A 15750-nucleotide genomic window follows, 5' to 3' on the forward strand; every position below is an offset into this window, starting at 1 on the left:
AAAATATTTATGGATATGTTTTAGATGACTTTATATTGCTTGTCTTCTCAATAGGTGTGGGAGGTGCTAGGAAGAGGAAAATAATTTGGAACTCAAAATTAAAAAAAAACCATGTTAAATATAAATAAACAAGTAACAACTATAGGGTATCTGTGAAACATCAAATAGACCAATCATATTAATGCCCTATTTTGTTAAAAGTTAAATCCCAAATAATGCCAAATGAATACCAGATGCTGATTGGTTTTCATTTGTAATCTTGGTTAGTAGAAACAAGATGATATCACAACTTGTTATTTGAAGGATCTATGATTACCTTGTTTTGGACATTCCCTCTCCTGTTATATACAGACAGCTAGGTGGCACAGGGGACAGAATGCTAGGTTTGGAGTCAGGAAGATCTGAATTCAAATCCAGCTTCAAATACTTAATATCTGTGTAACTTTGGGCAAGGAACTTGACCTCTATTTGACTCAGTTTCCTCAAGTGTAAAATGGAGATAATAATAGTACCTACCTCCCAGTCATAAGAATCAAATGAGGTAATATTTATTTAAAAAAATTTAGCACAATGCTTGACACATAATAGGTAATATCTAAATGCTTATTCCCTTCCTCACTGTCACCTTATTCCTCTTCACTCCCTAAAACATAGCAAAGTATGATATCTGTACACAAGGATTAGTAAAAGATCTAACATCAGGGAATTATATGATTTGACAAGAGAATGGACTGGTCATGTAATAGGAGAGGGGAGCAATAGACCAACAGCCCAATGCCAAACTGTTATACATGGAAAGTAAAAAAAAAGACTCCTAAGATCTCTAACACAATGTGAGGGAGGGGATCTTCTGTGGAAAATCAATGAGAGAATCAATCAACAAGCATTAATTTAGAACCCACTATGTGCAAGACTTTGTGCTAGGTCCTGGTGAAACAAAGACAAAAATGAAAAAAAAGCAAAAACAAAAAACAAATGAACTCAGAGGGCTTATTTGTATCTCAACATCGACATCAATTACACAGTTTGAGAAGATAGAGATTGGTTGCAATCAGTACTGATTCAGGGAAGACCTGCATCAGTGAAGACATAGACCCATTAAAGATTGAAATTTACCATTGTTTTTTCAAAATAATATTTTATTTCCCCCAGTTACATGTCGAGACAATTTTTAGCATTCATTTTTATAAGATTTTGAGTTCCAAATTTTTCTCCCTCTCTCCTCCCCCTCCCCTCTTTCAAAAATGTTAGACATTTTGGTATAGGTTATACATATGCTATCATGTGAAACATTTCCATATTAGTCACACTTACGAAAGAAGAAACAGATCTAAAGAAAAAAAAGAATAAAGTAAGTAAAAAAAATATGTTTCAATCTGCATTTAAAATCTATCAGTTTTTTTCTCTGGGGATGGATAGCATTTTCATCATAAGTCCTTCAGAGTTGTCTTAGATCATTGTATTGCTGAGAATAACTAAGTTATTCACAGTTCATCTTACAATATTGCTGTTACTTTGTACACAGTACATTTCACTATGCATCAGATAATGTAAATCTTTCCAGGTTTTTCTGAGAACATCCTACTCATAATTTCTTATAGTACAATAGTATTCCATATTAATCACATGTTACAGTTTGTTTAGCTATTCCCCAATTGATAGGCATCCCCTTAATTTCCAATTCTTTGTCACCACAAAAAGGGCTGCTATAATATTTTTGCACCTGTAGGTCCTTTTCCCTTTTTGAAACACACTTAGTAGTGGTATTGTTGGATCAAAGATTATACAGTCTGTTCTCTCTTTGGGCATAGTTCCAAACTGCTCTCCAGAATGATTGGATCAGTTTACAACTCCACCAACCATGCATTAGTGTCCCAATTTTCTCACATCTCTAACATTTCTCATTTTCCATTTTTGTCATGTTAGCCAATCTGATAGGTGTTTAAATTTGCATTTCTGTAATCAAAAGTGATTTAGAGCACTTCTTTATATGCCTATAGATAGCTTTACCATTTTTTTTTTTGGTGTGTATTAATATATTTCATTGCTACTTATTCTACTGACTATATCTAAACCATCAATGAGCTTCAATGGAGCTGTCAGCTTAGAGATATGAAATATTTTTGGCCCCAATATTAAGTTACTCAAGCAGCCTAAAGAAAGGAGATAGTTTCATAGTAAATAATCTTCCATGTAAACAAAGAGTAAGGTTCATTTCTCATGGAGCAAGTTCTTTAGTGCAGAAAGAACATCCACAAGTATTTCATTTCAATTTCAATAAACATTAAGAACAATCCCAAACATTTTAATTTATGGAATCTTGCTTGGGGTCTATAACTATGTTTGCATGGTTTGGAGCTAGGCATGATACTTTTATTTAATGATTAATATAGAGATATGATAAAGACCAAAAAGGAAGATAAAATATTTATGTATTCCTTTATTGTTTAGGACGTTTATTTGTAGCTTTGATTTAATATGGTTTAGAGCTGATGCCCTTTACCTTAATTTAAAGGTAACTGTGAAGACATTTGTTAAAATCCAGATGGAAATAAACTTTTTTTTTAATTTGTTTAAGTGTGTCATTAAGTAGTCAGTTTATAATGGAGGCAGTGTGATATTAAAGAAATTATACTAGACTTAAAGTTAGTAAGATCCCTTCTCTGACACTTAACCTATCAGAACTCAGTTTTTTCATTTGAAAATGGGGATAATGATACTTACATCATCTACAGGCATCAATTGAGAACCATTCACGTGTCAACTATGTGATAGGAACTTTTCCAGGTGCTGAAGATACAAAGCCAAAAGTGAAATAAGAGGAGCTTCTCTTCCAATGGCAGAGACAACATGCACCTATATTTATCTATATAAAAGAGACATAAGGCATCCTTGGGGATTGGAGAAAAGACCAGCAACCATATGACCAGGAATGCTCTCATGGAAAAGTGTTTTTTGAACTGCATCTTTAAGGGAAATAAGGAGCTCATATGGTAAAGGTAATAAGGGAATATATTCTAACCATGGAGGGTGGCCAATATAAAAGCTGAGATGAGATATGGAGAATCAGGTATGAGGAACAGAAAGAAAGCCATCCAGGGGGACGTATGTGAAGGGAATTAAGGTGCAATAAGGTTAGAAAGTTAATTTGAGGACAAGATATAAAGGGCTTAAATTGTCAAAGAGATTGGCTGGCATTTGATACTAGAGGCAATAGGTAGCCATGGGAGTTTATTGAATATGGGAATAGAATGATCAGATTTGTACTTTAGGAAAATCACTTTGACAAATGAGTGAAGGATAGACTAGACAGAGAAGAAACTTGAGGTTAGAAGGTTAATGCAATAATTTAGGTGAATGTTGATGAGATCATGAAAGAGAGTGATGGATATACAAATGTAGAACAAGTTGTTGTTCCATTGTTTATCAGTAATGTCTCAGTCATCCATGACCCCATTTGGGGTTTTCTTGGCAAAGATACTGGAATGGTTTGCCATTTTCTCCTCCAGCTCAGCTGACAAATGAAGAAACTGAGACAAACAAGGTTAACTGACTTGTCCAGGATCACACAGCTAGCAAGTGTCTGAGGCAGATTTGAATTCAGGAAGATCAGTCTTCCTGACTCCAGGCCTGACACTTTATCCCCTGTGCCCCCTAGGTGCCCATGTAGAACAAGGAGTGGATATGAAAGATAATGTAGAAGAAGAAATAACAAGATTTGGTATTTGACTAGGTATTTGGAGTAAGAGTGAGTAGTTAAAAAAAATTATTGTTGTAAATGCTTTCTAGTTTTTCCCATGAGTTTTTGTCAAATAGTGAGTACTTATACCAGTAGCAAGTCCTTGGGTTTACTGAACACTCAGGTAATAGGTTAATTTGGTTCTGTATGTTGTGAATTTAATATATTCCACAAATTGAACTTTCTATTGTTTAACCAGTATAAAGTATATTTATAAACCAGTTTAACCAATATATATGCTCTATATTAACCAGTATAAAAATATACTATTACTACTACTGATGCTGCTACAGCTGCTCTAGAGTATAGTTTGAGATCTGATACTGCTAGACCCTCTTTATTATCACTTTAAAAATCCCTTGTGATTCTTAATCTTTTTTTTCCCTTCCAGATGAATTTCATTACTATTTTCTTCTAGCATTATGAAGTAAACATTTTCATAGTCTGATTGGCATAACAAGAAAGAAGTAAACTAATTTAGGCAATATTGTCATTTTTATTACATTGGTTTGACCTACCCATGAGGAATACATATTTTTCCAAGTATTTAATTCTGTCTTCATATCTTTTATTTTGTGTGTGTGTAGTTGAAACATGTAGCCCCAGTGAATCTCTTTGCAGGTAGATTCCAAAGTATTTTATATATTCTGTAGTTACTTTAAATTAAATTCTTTCTATTCCTTCTTCCTGAGTTAGCTTATAAAATACAAAAATGCTGATGATTTATGGAGAGTTATTTTATATTATGGAATTTTTCTTAAATTATTAATGGTTTCAATTAAATATTTCACTCTAGTTCTCAAAATACATAATCACATCTTAAAAAATCAATAAATTTATTTACTTGTTAACTATGCTTGTTCCTTCAATTTCTTATTCTTGTCTTATCACTATAGCTAGCATATTCAATACTTTGTCAAATAATGTTGGTAATAATAGATGTGCTTGTTTTACTCATTTTTTAAAAAAGCCTTTTTTTATCATATTTATATAATGTTAGCTCTTGGTTTTAGATAAAAAGATGTATCATTAGGGAATGCTCCATTTATTCCTATGTTTTTTAGTATTTTTAAACACATGTGAGTGCCATATGTTTCAATTTTTCTGTTTTCATTCTACCTATTGATATAATGATATTATATTTGTTATTCTTATTAATATGGTCTATTATTTTGATCATTGTCTTTATATTGAACTGATCTTGCATTCCTGGTATAAATCCATACCAGTCATACTATATAAACATTTTTTGATAATTTGATAATAGTGTATTTCTTAATACTTTATTTAAATTTTTACATTAATATTCATTAAGGGTAATGATCTGTAGGGTCCTTGCTCTGATTTTGTATCTCAGGAGAGATTCACAAGGAATTCTTCTTTTCCTATTTTTGTGAATAGGTCATGTAATATTAGAATTATTTGTTCCTTGATTTTTTTAATAGGAATTGCTTGTAAATCCAACTGGAACAAGGGCAGTTTTTTCTTTTGTAGTTTATTTGTGGCTTGTTCACTTTATTTTTCTGAGATTGGGTTATATACATTATTTATTCTGTTTAACTGAACATTTTATAATTTTCAAATATTCATTCATTTTATTTATGCATTTTATCATGATATAGTTGAGCAAAATAATCTCTAATAATTTCTGTTACTTCATTTTGTGATGTTTCTTTTTAAATTTTTTTACATTAGCAAATAGATTTTCCTCAATATTTAAAAAATCAAATTACCCAATCTCTTTTATTGCTATTAAAATTAGCTTTAGTTTTATTTCTTTATTTTTATTTCACTTTTATTACTCTCATTTGATTTTCAGAATTACTCTTGTATTGTTGAATTGGGGTTATGAATTTATTGATTTTCTACTTTTTTTATTTTATACCTAATTCATTTGGTATTTCTCTCTTTAGGTGACAAAAGTATTTAAAGACATAAATTTCCCCTAAGGAATACTTTAGTTAGATCTTGAAAAGTTTGGTTTATGGTCTCAGGGTTGTAATTATATTTAATAAAATTATCTATTGTTTCTATGATATATTCTTTAACCCATCAATTTCTTAGGATTAAGTTACTTAGTCCTTAATTAATTTTTAATCCTTTCTTCAATAGCCATGTACTGAATATAATTGTATTTCTTTTTGGTCTCTAAAAGGCATGTTTAATATGTCAGTTTTTCTGCATTTGTTTGTGAGGATTTTATGCTCTAATACATGGTCATGTTTTGGTAAAGGTGTCATATAAGCATATATACATCTATATGCATGTATAGCATACATGTATTATGTGTAGCCATGTATACATAATGCCTACATCATACATGCATATGCATATATACACATGCTCCTTTCTATTCCCATTCAACTATCACCAGATATCTATCAGATAGAACTTCTCTAAAATTCTATTTAGGACTTCTTTTAAAATTCTATTCAGGTCCTTAACTTCCTTCTTGATCGTTTTTGTTAGATTTGCTTAGCTATTGAAAGGGTCATAGTGCAGTCCCCCTCCCCAACTATTACATGTTTACTGCCTATTTCTCCTTATAGCTCATTTAGCTTTAATTATTTAGATGCATTTATTTACATTAATAATTATTTAGATGCTATGCCATTTCACATATACATGTTAAAAACTGATATTGTCTCATGGTCTACAATATCTTATAGCATTTTCTAGTTGTTTTGTTTTATCTCTTTAAAGCAAGCACCTTTTTGCTTGCCTTGACTGAGTGCTATATCTGCTTTTCTAATTTCAGGAATATGTAAGAACTCTTGCCTCTTATTTCATTAATATATAATAAACTTAGCTTTTTATGTTAATTTTCTGTTAGTCTTTATGCTTTATGTGTATTTATTTAAAAATACATTTAGATCCTTTTTTCTAATTCCTCTATTCTCTTCTTACTTATCAGTGAGCATATCCCACTTATATTCACGTTTATGGTAACTAATTGTGTATTTACCTCCATCTTGTTTTATGCCTTTTCTTCCCTTTGTTTCCTGCCCCCTCTTTACAAACAAAGAATAGAAGGGTAATGAGTGAAGAGTATGTTCCATACCAGTTCTTTTTGTTCAATGCAATCTGTTGCTCATCCCCTGTTCCTCTTCTCTTTCCCTCATCCAGTCTAATCACAAGTGCTTACCATTTTTTTTTCCTTTTAATACCCATTTTTGTGATCAGCTCTCAGTGGATAGAATTAAATTTGCTAATGAACAAATCCCTCCCTTAACTTAAACTTCTTTAATCTATCCTTCCCCTTATTCTCTCTTTTCCCTTCTCCCCTTTTTCTTCTGTTTCATTTGGAGTGAAATGCATTTCTGAACTCAACTGTGTAAATTCTTTCATCTTTTGACCAATTCAAATGAAAGTTAAGTTCAAGGGACATATCCTCCATTCTTCTACTTGCATACCTTGATTAGGTGAAGTGGTTTCTGCTGCCCTTCCTCTCCCTTAACCACTATCAAATTCCTCTGTCTTCAGATGACTTTAGAACTCTGAGGGGGCTCCTGTATCATTCCCTTCCATTAGAATATAAATGTTTTATCATTCTATAATTCCTTCCAATGTTTCATTTATATTTACCTTTTCACATTTCTCTTCATTCCTCTTTATATATCAAAGTTTCTATTCAATTCTGGTATTTTCCCCAAAATGGCTACAAGTTCTCTATTCCGTTAAAAGTTGATTTTTCTTCTTATAAGCCTATACTCAGTTTTGTAGGGTAATTTATTCTGGGTTGTAACCTTAAAGTTTTTGCCTTTTCAAGTATTAAATGCCATGTTTTTTGCTTCTTTATATTAGTAGCTACTAAATCTTATGTAATCATGGCTACTTTCTGTTATGAAACACGTAAATAGCATTTTCAAGGAGTCTGGCTATGAAAGAAAGGTGCTGTATTGGACAACACCTTATGACATATAACAGATTTGATGTCATAGGTTTGTTGTAAGGCTCAAATTAGATAAGGTATATAAAGTACTTCAAAAACTGTTTAGCCCTACATACATTCTCATTATTTACATACTTACACACACACACACACACACACACACACACACACACACACACATACTTCTGAGTAATATGCAGACCCAAAGCAAGGTCTATTAACAGCCAGTTCAAAATGTCCACACATAAAATATATCATAGGCCTTCTCTTACTCACAGCTTATTGATTCTGAATTGTTTGGAATATACATACATATACACATATATACATATATATGTGTGTATACACACACATATATACAAGGATCATTATTTTAAAAAGAAAAACTTCCTTAAACTATTGTTTTTAGTTTTTGGAATCAAATGCATGAAAAAATATTTCATTGGTATTTAATAAGTTAGCTAATTCCAGAAAATAATTTATTTTATATGGATAATTTAGGCTACATTTCAGATTTGGAGATATGGCAGATACATAGAAAAACAGTTTTCCTATTTTGGCTGATTTGACTAGAGATAGAAAAACATGACAAAGATAGACAAGCCAATCAACAGTCCAAAAATCTTCTTCAGCATAGACACAGAATAAACAAAAGAAAACAAAAATTGTACTTTTGTGGCATCCAAATGGACTTTCAAAACAAATACAATGCTGAGAATGCTTAATATATATAGAGTAGTTTATACTTTTATATTCTTCAGAAGCTCTCTGTCTCCTACTCCCCTCCCCTGCCATCCCCCTCTCCTCTCCTCTCCTCTCCTCTCCTATCCTCTCCTCTTCTCTCTTTTCCTTTTCCCTTTAATCTTTTTTATCTTCTGGCTCCATCTCTGATACCTACATACATATGAAGTTCTCCCCCAAACTTAAATAATTTTTTCTTGACCAATCCAGTGCCTCAAGATGTTGTCCTGTATTGTTTGTTCCTTTCATGTCAAAGTCCTAGAAAAATCTAGCTAGAGGTTTTGTATCTATTTCTCTCAATTAATTCTCGGTTCCTGTTGTCTGTCTTCCAATGCAACTACTTGACTGAAGCCTCTCTTTTCATTTTTGCCAACCATCTCTTAAATCCTAAATTTGTCAACCTTTTCTCTATTTTCAATCTTCTTGATCTCTGAGGCTATGGATTTTTTTTTGTCCACTCTTGCATCTGGATACTCTTCTCCCTTAGCCTGAACTACATCTGTCTCTTTTGATTCTCCTCCTGTCTGACTGGGTTCTTCTCAGTGACCATCACAGGACCATCATCATCTATGTGTTGTCCTTTAACCACTGATTTTCTCCAAGCCTCTTCCCTGGGTTCTCTGTCTTCTCTCTCTACACTCCTTTTCCTGGTGATCTCATCAGGTATTGTGGGCCAATTTATCATCTTCAGGCAAATGATTGCTAATTCTATGTAACCAGTTTTAATTTGCCTTCAAAGTTACCAATAAACCCTTAATTAACAAACCTAATGAAAATTCTCATCTTTACCACTCTGAAGCCTTTGATACTATCAGTCATAGAGGTATGTATGTATGTATGTATGTACGTATATATGTGTGTGTATGTGTGTGTGAGAGAGAGAGAGACAGAGAGAGGCAGAGACAGAGACAAAGACAGAGACAGAGACAGAAACAGAGACAGAGAGAGCCCTCTGTTTGTTCTCTTTGTACTTGTTTGACTTGGGCCACTTTGCTAGATCTTCATACAGGTCATAGCTGCTGATAGTGGGTATCCCCCAAAGGCTCTGTCATGGGCTCTCTTTCCTCTCCCTTTGTAATATCTCCTTTTCTGGTCTAATCAGTTCCCATGGATTCAATTAGTATTTTTACACAGATTATTTATAGATCTATAAATTCAGCCTCAACCTTCCACCTGAACTCAATTCTTGTTATCTCCAATGGTCTTTTAGATGTCTCAACATGGATATCCCACAAATACATTAAGCTCAACATGTCCAAAATTGAATTTAACATTCCCCCTCCATACACAAATCCTCCCTTCTTCTAACTTCCTTATTCTTATTGAGGGTACCACCATTCTTCCAGCCACCCAAGACACACAACCTAGGTGATATCCTCAATTCCTCACTTTCCTTCAATACCCCACCATCCAATTTCAAGTCCTGCTATTTCCATCCTTACAACATCTCTCATATACATGCCCTTCTTTCCTCTGACAGAGCTGCAACCTGGTGCATGCTCTTGTTGCCTGGATTATTGCAAAAGCCTTCTTGTTGGTCTCCTTGACTCAAGCCTAATCCCATTCCAGTTGATCTTCCACTCATCTGCCAAAGTTTTTTGTTTGTTTGTTTGTTTGTTTTTGTTTCCTAAAGTTTAAGTCTGACCATTTCTTTTCTATATTCAATAAACTACAGTGTCTCCCTTTTATGTCCAATATAAGATCATCTATTTGACTTTTAAAGCCCTTTATGCCCTCATCCCTTCCTACTTTTCCAGTCTTCTTACACTTAATCTTTTTCACATACTCTCCAACCCAGTGATGATGGCTCCTTTCTGTTCATCATTTATTGCTCTCCAACTCTGGACTCCTTCCCTTTTCTTTGGCTGTCAATGTTCTCACACCTTGCCTCTGCCTCCTAAGTTCCTTGGTTTCCCTCAAGACTGCTCAAAGCCTACCTTCTGCGAGAAACTTTTCCCACCCTCCCTCAATGATGATGCTTCCTCTCTGAGATGAAATTTCATTTATTTTGTATATACCTATTATATGCATAGTTATTTGCATGTTGTCTCTCCCATTAAAATGAGAGCTACTTGAGGATAAAGACTACTTTATCTTTTTTTTTAATTCCCTGAACAAAGCACAATACCTAACATATAGGAAGTGCTTAATAAGTGCTTGTTATCTTGATTTACATTGACTTGTCTCATTAGCTCCAGTCCCATATCATAAAATGGCTGCTCATAATCTCTACCTGGGTTTCCCACATTTATTTCAAATTAAAAGTAAACTCATCATTCTGTTGTATTCTGTCCCACCCTCAGATGAACAAGTAAAAATCCTTCCCATCCTCACACTCCTCTATTTCTTTTGAGATCATCTCTGCTCTTCTTGTCATCCATATTTGCAATGTCAGTTATTCTAAATTCTTCCATCACTAACCTTCACTGCCCATATCTAATCAGTTTCTAAGTCTTAATTGTTCTAATCCTACCCCAGATTTCCCATACGTTTCTTTCTATACACTCATATGCCTACTGCCATCATTGAAACCTGACTGATTCCAATGGCCTTCTAATCAGCCTCCTTGCCTTCCCAATGCACCTCCATGGAGATGCCAATATCACCTTCTAAAAGCACAGATCATATGAGTCCTCTATTTAAGAAGAGTCAGTGGCTACTTGTTGCTTCTAGGGTAAAATACAAATAGCTGAGCTCATTATTTAGATAATTGCATACACATACATATATTATATGTGTGTGCACATATATATATTATATATATATATATAATATGGGTATATCTTTAACATGTGTTTAGAAGGTAGAAGCAAGAATACTCAAAAGGAAGAATATAAGAATATAGCAAAGGTTTGTTCTTTTAAAAATATAGTGTCCCAAAAGACTTATTGCATAAACTGTACTAAGCCTTTGTAGGTACCTTGTTTAGTCATATATGTGTGTGTACATACTCTGTGTGTGTGTATACATATATATATGTATATATAAATATAATGCATCATGTTTATTACATATCATATCAATTAACTAACAATTAACATCAAGAAAACACACATGCTCTATCAGCCACCACCACACCATTCATATGTGGAACCATTGGTTACAGCAAATGGAGAAGTTTTGATTGCTGTGGATAAGTTCATTTATCTTGATAGTATACTTTCCAGGGATGTACATATTGGTAATGAGGTTGACACATGCATTGCTAAAGCTAGCTGTGTTTGGGAGGCTCCAAAGGAAAGTATGGGAGAGATGAGGTATTAGACTGACTACCAGACTGAAGGAAGGCCTAAAGAGTTATTGTGCTGACCTCATTGTTGTATGCCTGTGCAACCTGGACCATGCCAGGAAACTGAAACACTTCCATGTGAATTGTCTTAGGAAGATTCTGAAGATCACCTGGCAGGATAAGATACCAGATACTGAGGTCCTTTCTCAAACTAAACTGCCAAGCATTCAAACTCTGCTTCAGACAGCGCAACTTTGATGGGCTGGCCACACTGTCCAAATGTAAAACATACACTTGCCAGAAAGACTATTTTATGGAGAACTCACACAGGGCAAGCGTTCACATGGTGATCAGAAGAAGCAATACAAGGACACTCTCAAGGTCTCTCTTAAGAACTTTGGAATTGATTGTTTGACATGGGAGATGCTGGCACAGGACCGTCCAGTATGATGTGCCTTTATCAGAGAAGGTGCTGTGCTCTATGAGCAAAGCAGAGTTGAAGTACCTCAAAAGAAATGTGAGATGCACAAGTTTAGGGAATCTACCCTAAATGTTCACATCAACTACTTGTGTCCAACCTGTGGTAGAACATTCTGAACTCATATTGGTCTGATCAGCCACAGTTAGCACACTGAAACTCGATTTGAGCATAGTGATGTCATTTTGGTCCTATTTGAGAATGAAGGACAACTATTATATTATATTATATTATGTCATGTCATGTCGTGTCATATCATATCATATTATATTATGTTACATTATATTACATTATATTATATCATATCATATCATATTATCATATTATATTATGTAGAACTGTTGTTCTCAGAAGATATGCTGATGATAAAGACAGGAATGTACAACTAATCAACTCCTATTTTACTTCTCTTTTCTCTACAATTGGGACTGCCCTGTATTATTCATTCAACATTTTATTCACGACTTGAGTGAAGAATAGAGAATAATAATACACCATGTAAAAGAATAGAATACTGCATATGGAGTCAAGAAGACCTGGGTTCAGATCCTGTCTCTACTACTTACTGTGTCCCACGAGCAAGTCACTAAATATTTCTGAACCTCCATTTCCTCAAATGTAACATGAGATGACCTATGTATTGTATTTTACAAAGCTTAAAACATTTTATTAATGTCAGTTGATATGGGGACTGAGTAGGTGGGATACTTGTAAAACCCAGGTTACAGTAGGAGAACTGTTGTGGATGCTGTCATATTCAAGACACAATGTATAAAACATGCTGAATTGCCTGTTTCAATTGTAGCTTCCTAATTTTTAGTGTTACATTTTGGTGACAGGGTCCTTTCTACTCCAAAGTATTCTTCTGTCTGCTTCTGTCACAGTCCTTGTTATACTGTCAGTTATTCCTTTGTTGAATTTAAACTTGAATAATAAGGTCATTAGCAGTGCTTTTTTTCCTTTTTAGAATTTTTAAAAACTTACTTTTTAAAATATATAATCTGTAGCTCAAACCTAATACTACTGACCATTTAACATTATGAAAAAATTAGATACATAGATAGATAGATAGAAAGTATAGTTATAATACCTTTGTTTTAAAAGTTGTTAGCTTACACTTTGCAGAGAAGTTACCAAAGTCCTCTTATCTGAGAACAGATCTTTTTAGGTAGTTGCAGGGGTGTGCTCTTAAATGTTTAACGACTTGCTTTCAGAAAAGACATAATTCAATTAAAAGTTCTTAAGTGCCTACTATATGCACTATATATCCTACTATATGTTCTAAAACCCTGAGGATACAAATAAGAAAAACAAATTGTCCCCTGCCCTCAAGGAGCAGATTATATTACAATTAGATTCGATTATAATCTAATAGGGAAGACAACAAACAAGAGAAAGGTGGAAAGTGGTAGTGAAATGACACCCTGCCAGGGGACATTTTGTTCCTTGGATGTGGAACCAGGAAGAGCTGGATATGCCAAGTGGAGTCCAGTTTCTGCACTCTATAAAGAAATACATTGAGAGGAGTTTGGTACTTCAATCTCCTGCCTTACAAATCAGAAGAGAGAAGAGGCTGAGGGAGGCTTGAGTTAGCAACAGGGTGATGAGATTAGAAGTAATGAGCTTTTAAATTTAATCTACATTATTAATGTTTGTTTACTTTTTTAAGACTGGGCAATCAACAAAAGAATACATCAAATCATGATCCTTCTCTTAGCTAATTTCCAAGGCTTAAATGCTCATAAGGAAATTTAACAATCCTCTTTGAGCTGCTTTGAATTGGCTCCAGCATAACCCTGTGTAATTGTATGTGTAGGTGTTTGTATGGATACACATATGCATGTATGTGTCTTCTAGTACTGAATAAAATAGTAACCTTTTAAAATTTTTTTGAATTATTTTAAAATAAAAAATAGCAATAAATTCTGTTCTGTTCTTTAGGTTGTATGCATTAATAAGATAACATTTTCTCAGCATATACCTTTTCTGTCTCATAGAGAAAGTACTCTCAAATGCCTCATATTACAAATGATTTATGTGAGATATAGAACTATACTTCCAGGTGTTTTATGGTGCTAGAACAGTTGTTGAAATGTGTGATCTCATCTCTGTCCTCTCAAAGACCAGATTTAAATTTTATTTTTATCCTCTCAATAATCATTCTCTTTTACTCATATCTGTACCTAGTTTTTCCTCCAGGAACAAGAGAATTTGGCTCATTTTGCCCCTACCAAAAGTTTCTTCTAGACTTAAGTCTAGTTTTGTAGAGAAAAATAAAGGTCTTTCAGCTCCCATGCATATATTCATTCTAAGAGCACATCCAATACAGGAAAAGTTTTATTTTAGCTGAAAGAAAAGCAAAGACTCAAGCTCCCAAACAATCAAAACACACTCTCTTTCCTCTTGTGATGGACTTTCACATATCCCTAGGAATCTCCAGATTTGCAGTACCTTAGAATTGAGGCATACTACTAAAGGGAAAGCATTCTGATAACTACAGAGTTGACTGCTTCCATTGATTTCCATCTTTCTGGATATCTGCAAAGTCATGTCATGACTTTTAATGGTATCATGACTGAGGTCTCCAGTAGGAGCAAACATCTAAGTTTCCTAGAGAATTAAGTAATCCTTTTTACCAGTGATCTAACTTTGCCAAAGATTTCTAAAGTCCTCCTTGGTGGCTGCCTCCCAAGGACATTAGAATATCTATGTCACTTTCCCTCAACCTGATTAATCTATATATCTCAAAGCAGCAGCCAAGAGGAAGGTCTAGGTTTTTCTCTTCCAAAATATGTCTTGTGCCTTTACTGATTCTTGGTTCCCATTCTTGCGTGGTAATGTGACTTCTCCATTTGGCCTAAAATTTTTCCATTGATCAGGGAGACATCTTATTCTTTGGAGGCCTGATCTCAACTGAATGTTATATAAGAATTTTTCTATAAGGCTTAGTGTAGAAACTCAACATTCACTAGAAATGTTTCTTCTGTGCCTAGGAATCTCCTCCTTAAGATTTCTTTACTTGTCAAGGAACTCCTCTATATAATTTCTCTGTATGATATCACTCTGCTGCTGTTGCACTGTTTGAGATATCTCTGAGGCCAGGAAAAATGCCCAAATGCTTTATTAATATGGATGCTTACATCTCATAAATAAATGCAAACCTATTCAAAGTTTAGTGTGAGAGCCAACTAAGTTACATCATCTCAAGAGTATTTAGAGATGACTCTGACAGGAGGAAAATGAATGGATGGAAAATGAAACAAATTTATCTATGTCTCTATAATGATTTATTTGCATCATCAATGACATTAGAAATAAAACATTTACATCCTTAGTCCTCATCACAGAATGATTGGAAACAAAATGACACTGATGAAGATGTTGAGAAAAGAGGAGGGAGAAGACCAAGTACACCCTGAGGAAATTGAAGCTAGAGACTTTGTATTCACTACTATTGGAATTGTAGACTGAGTCTAACTTTTTGGAAACCAATATGAAATTTTATAATAATTGTTAGGAAAATGTACATATGTTTTGACCCAGCAGCCCCACTTTAGGATTATACCCCATATAAAAGTGTATTTATTGACAGTAAAAATAAAAAACAGTAATTTGTACAAAAATAATATTTCTATCAGCACCATTTATCATAGAAAAAAAGACCCCAAAAC

The sequence above is a fragment of the Vombatus ursinus genome, unplaced genomic scaffold (genome assembly GCF_900497805.2).
Source record: "Vombatus ursinus unplaced genomic scaffold, bare-nosed wombat genome assembly UNPS02010788.1, whole genome shotgun sequence".
In the NCBI taxonomy this organism is placed as follows: Eukaryota; Metazoa; Chordata; class Mammalia; order Diprotodontia; family Vombatidae; genus Vombatus; species Vombatus ursinus.